This window comes from Protopterus annectens, chromosome 16.part0, assembly GCF_019279795.1.
Source record: "Protopterus annectens isolate FY-2018-M chromosome 16.part0, PAN1.0, whole genome shotgun sequence".
Taxonomy (NCBI): domain Eukaryota; kingdom Metazoa; phylum Chordata; order Ceratodontiformes; family Protopteridae; genus Protopterus; species Protopterus annectens.
In genome coordinates, this window is record NC_056750.1 from 220,255,295 (window position 1) to 220,261,294 (window position 6,000).

Below are 6,000 nucleotides of genomic sequence, written 5' to 3' on the forward strand. Positions count from 1 at the left end.
ATTTAGATCTTATGGGGAAATGGATGGTAATGTATCTGTCAAGGAAGTTATAAAACTGTATGGATATGTATCTTGTTATTTTGAGGTTAGTTAGGGCATTGTCACAGTTTGTGTTTGAAAGGGCCTTGTTTAGTTTGGGGTAGTCCCCTTTACAGCATTTTGAAGACTGACAATATTGTAAAGAGCTGATTTTATGAGAGATGCTACAACAGTAAGGACTATGTCAACAAAGGGTACATTACTTAGGAGGATACATCATGTTATTTCTCCTGGTATAGTTTCATCAGTTGATTCAAAAAGTTAAAATGTATAAGGTCTTCACGGCACTTTATATATTTGTTAGTTTACTTGCTCTAGTTATTTATGAGGTAATTGAAGTTCTTTAAAATTTGTTAGTTAATTTGGATTGCAATTTATTCATGTCTCATATGATATGCATCCTAATCATTCGAGGACAATAGGGGGTCCAGTAGATACCATTTATGTGATATTTGGTATTATTAATGATTACAAGGGCTCCTGTAATATCATCCATATCTTAAGTTGTTTCATAATAAAACTTTTATGTGTGAAAAATGGAATCTTCACATCAAGTCCAAAGGATGTGAATGAATAGATAGTTCAATACATACATATATGAGGAATGCTACATAGATTTTAGAAACATGATTAAGTGATGGCTTAAATCCCTACTAGCTCCAGGGTCAGAAAAATCTCAGGATTGTGTAATTTTCTTGTTTAGACTTCTGGCATTAATGTTAGAGAACCTTATATTCTTTAACTGTTTAGATATTAAATGATAATACTACTTAGTTTTACTTTGTCTAAAGAAAGCACATGGGTAGGGGCAGAATTCCTATTCAGAATATACACTAGTTAGGCAGGAAAACAAAGTTATCACTCATAAAAAAGACTGGAACAAAACTCTGCTACCCACTTGTGGGGACACACCGAGTCTCCTTAGAATGAATGACATCACGAACAAAGCCTGTTACTGTACCCTGTTATCTTATCCCTAAATATCCTGATCTCATCTTAATGAAGTTAGGTTGTCACTTAGTACTTTGAAATCCAGGAAGAAAAAAATCAGAGGGATTGAAAAGTACATGGATAATGTCAGGCAGGTGAGAACAGTAACAGAGTGAACAAAAGTAATTGTGATGACGGGGATGTCACTGGTGCTGTAGTCACCTGGGTATATACTGATGTCACCTGAGTGATGACAATGTAAGGAAGTCATTAGAAATATGAAGTATATTCATGTGGAAAGGTAAAGAAGTGTGGACAGGATGTCAAAGAAGAAAAATTGGGTGGGAGAGACAAGGATGGGAGAATGCCAGATTTTGTAGAACACACAGTGGCAGCAAACACTGCATGCAGCATGGCAGGGGAAACATTGCCTGAAGAAAAGAGGCAAGATGACAATCAAATTCACACATATAGTGGAAAGAAAATATGAGAAAGGAATGCAGAAGTGGAATGGAATGCCTGTGGATATCAATAGATATGACATATTAGAAAAATGGTGAATGTGAGAAGAAAGAAGTTAGCAAGATTAAATGAGAATCTAAAGAAAATAAGGAGAAAGGAGTAGAGAAAGCAGACAGTGTGTTTGTGGACAGTCAGTTTAAAATGTTTAAATCATTCAGTGACATGAAGCAACGGTATGGTCTAGAGATGGGGCCATCTGTGATATCGATGACCAAAGTCAAAGAAAGGAAACAAAATGAATGAGGAAAAGAGAAGATCAAGATTTTGTTAGGAAGTTGATTACAGCAGAGTAACTGGGTTATTGAATAACATACAGGAACAGTAGGGGGTAGTAAGAATGGAACATAGGGAAAGCGAAGGGATGTGCAAGGCATCTTGGGCAGTATGCAGGGGTCTAAGGGGCCAGGTAATGAACAGTGGATATGGCTACTGCTGATACCCTGTTAGTAGGTTTCACTTTATTCTTAGTGAGTTCGCTATGGTACATTAAGGTACAATAATAGGCCTGAAAATATAGAGTCAGACTTTATTTTCATGTATGCATTCAGTATCAGGGAAAGACAGATCAGTAGAAAGGAAATGAAACTCCTGCTGGCTAAACACGAGATGTGCAGAAATAACAGTTGTCAGGGAAAGCTACAGAGTGTTCCTTTCTCAAGGGAAAGATATGTGCACTTGCAATGGAATGCTAGATAAAGAACAGACAGTTAGGCACTGTGAGGCACATGCAAGACAAGGCTTGAAAACCAAGGCTAAATAAGCATGTAAAACAGGTTCTATATTAGCTAACTGAATGCTTACATAATAGAATCTCATGTCACCGAACTATATTAAATGAACCGTCATTAACTTGGAACAGCTACAACAATGAAAATGTTGAAATCGAAATTTTTTAGTTGGCCAAACACGTACTGTTTACATTTGCGTATCTAAGTAATGGTGCATACCTGAAAATACAATGTATATTTACTAACCAAAGAAATAAAGGTGACAGAATATACGATGTATATTATATTTAGTGATATATAACATTGTATAAGATATAAAGTACAGTTCATGCCTTTATTACATTCATTTGTGAGATAAAACAAGTATAAAAGTTCGAGAGACGTTCTTATGCGTGTTTTGCACATGCACTAAACTGCAACATGGCTAACAAAACATTGCATACACCCGGAGTCTTAAGAGATATCTATGACATGGTAAAATCACAGAAAGGCAGGGACATGCTAAATATCGATGGCTATCTGTTTAATCTAGAGAGAACGGTAAAGGAGAAACACGATTGGTGTTGTTAACTTAAAAGTGAAAGACAAATGTAAAGGTAGGGTAATTACTGGAAAATACACTGAAGAATTCCTGTTAAAATCTACGGGACATCACCATCCTCCAGATGTTACTGAAGTTGAGAAATATATAGCCTGTGACAATCTAAAGCAGAGTGCTTCTTCATTAGTGGTTGACGACGTAATAGCAAGCACGTCTGTTGAATCAATATTATCCTTGCCATCACGTAGATCCATGTTACAACAGATCAACAGGGTGAGACGTATGAATATCAAAAGTTATACAAAACTGTGTATAACCTTAGATAGTATTGATCCTAGTAGCTGTAACCTCAAAGAAGGTACTTTTCTGCAGAAATGAAAACATGATGTCCATAACAATCTGCATGTCTTGGTGTTTTCTACTCTTGAGAATCTACAAGATTTTAATGAATCTAGAATGTGGTTAATGGATGGAGTGTTCCTCACTAAAGAATGTTTATGTAGACAGCTATACAGCATACATGCTTTAGTGACGGTAGGATACAACACTAAATGTCTTCCACTGGTGTTTTGTCTGATGTCTAAAGTGTTTTAAGTCATATAACTTCATGTGGGATTGTCTGTTTGAGCTCTTAAATAATGCTAAGCTACATGTTAGTGTACAATTCATTCTATCAGATTTTGAGCTTGCAGCTATTAATAGCATTAAATATAATTTCACTAACATTACCAATAAAGGCTGTTTGTTCCACTTTGCCCAAGCTATATGGTGTAAAATGCAAGCATTAGGTTTAGCAACATTATATGGTAAATGCGTATCATTCCAGCTTAATGTAAAGAAACTAATAGTGCTTGCATTTCTGAACGTAGATGAAGTTATTCCTGCTTTCCAGCATTTTTCAAAAGCGTTCCCTAATTCGGGTAAGGAGTTAGTACAGTATTCCTCTGATGTGTTTGTTCTCAGTCAACATCATAAACAGCAGACCCGACTTACTAATGTAGACAGATTTCCACTAATGTTCTCCGCACAGTTTTGGAATGTTTCAGATCTAAACAAGTTATGTTTATCCCAGACGCAGAATCATGTCGAGGGGTGGCATAAAAGAATTTGCTGTCTATGGGTAGAAGAATATGTGATATCCCTTGTGTGTTGTCTGTATTGGTCAGGGAGCAAAACAAGGTGAATGAGACAAGGGTTAGTTTGTTGTCTGCAGTACCACCTTTGCCTAAAAAGAGAAAAATTATGCAGCGCTGTGACAGGTTAGAAACTATTATACAACATAAAGCTACCTACATGCAAGATGACTTCCTACGATCTGTAGCTATGTATCTGAAGGTGTAGAGAAAAAACGTTATTTTTCAGTTGGGTATGATTCAGGTGTTGTACTTTACTGTGCAGAATGATTGTATTAAAATTTATAAGGTCTATTGTAGGATTTCTTATGATGATTTGTTTTACGTTTCTCATTGTGTAGTACATTTAGGGACTTAGTTTGTCACACAATGTGTGAAGTAGTTAGGAAGGTATTAGTGTTATGTGCATAGTTTTCTTTCAGGCACTGGGTGCATCGGTGTTGGCCAAACAAAATGTTTCGACTATATGATTTTTGGCATTTTAGCATTTTAATTATGTACATTTTCATTGCATATAGTTCGGTGATGTGAGATTCGATTACGTAAGCGTTCGGTTAGTTAATATAGACCCATAAAACATTACAGGGTTTTGGTATTATTAGGACATACTTCAGACATGGTCAGTTGAGTCAGTTAAGCTAGTTTTTGGATGGATATGTAAAAGGTCTTTGCAGTACAGACATTCGAGCCTGAGTACTGAAGTCAGGTCAAATACCCATCATTAATATGATTCAGGAGGAAAAGACTGACTCCGTTTATATTATTCAGAAGAATCAGAATGTACGTGCAGAAACTTTGAATAATTTTATCAGCATTTTTACTGTTATCCAGCATTCAAGAATTTCTGCAGACTGCTACTGTTTAGCACTGTTATTGGAGACAGTATTTGGATATTGTTAACATCTAATAAAGCATTCTTAACCAAAGTACAGTGTGTGCAGAATGTATTCTTAATAGTACAAAAAGACTTGGCCCATAAAGGAGAGACTGGCACCTTTTCAGAACAAGATTGGGTAATTAACAGATAAAGATATTCATTCCAGTCTCATTTCAGTTGTTTCCAGTTAATTCCAGTATACCACAGTCGTATCAATTCTTTCAATGGTGAGCCTACCATCAATGGCAGGAGCAACAGTTAAAGCAAGTCCCAATACCCCACAGCAACCTTATCAGCAATCTATGTGTATTCTACAGAACAGACTTCAGGGCAAAGTAAAAGCAGACTGTGATAGTAACACTTTTTTCCAGTCTTTCAGTAACTACAGCAGACGTATTTCATAAGAGACTTTTCAGCAGCACACCACTGATATTCCAGTGTAAACTTTATACAGAAAACAACCATAGCAGATGACAGTAATTGTGACTGTTAGAATGAAGAGCACTAGTGTTCATACTTCTCAACTGTACCAAATTCCTTGGAATTTCCCAGTTTCAAGGCTAAAATAATGAGGATCCATGAATTCCTGAGTGGCCCCTTCAAATGACGACTTTTTTCCTTTCTTAGACAGCTTTAAAAAATTATGGCCGCATGTCTGCCTGCGGCAGCCAGTTAAAGAGGATGATGTGTCAACATCACTTCAGTAGTATTATGAGTATCACAATCACAATAAAAACCTAGATAAGATATGCATTGTCGTTTATAAACATGATGTATTCATGTCGGTTTTACATATGCTAGCTTAGGTATGTATAACATTATGTGCTCTAGAAACCACGAGGTTTTGATGGAGAGATGCTACTCAGTTCAGACAAATATGTACTTGGCAGACTACATTGCAGTAAGTACAGCTTCAATGTGTGTATCACATTCAGCAAAATATAGGAACACATTTTCTTAATGGTTAGCTTGTGCAGTTTATACATATAACTGACTTACCATGTTATTGACGCTGGTGCATAATAACTAAAAAAAAAAAGGCTTCCTTTCTTCAGCTTCCTCTTCAGTATCTGAACAATACTTTGATTACATTCCAGTCCCCAAAATTTTCTGCAACACAACCTCTGCGCATTCTGGATGACCAAAGACAGGTTCAGTAATCAGCCACCAGTCTTTGTTATTTTCTGTTTTTTTGTTACTTATTTTATTTTAATAATTTGTTTATTTATT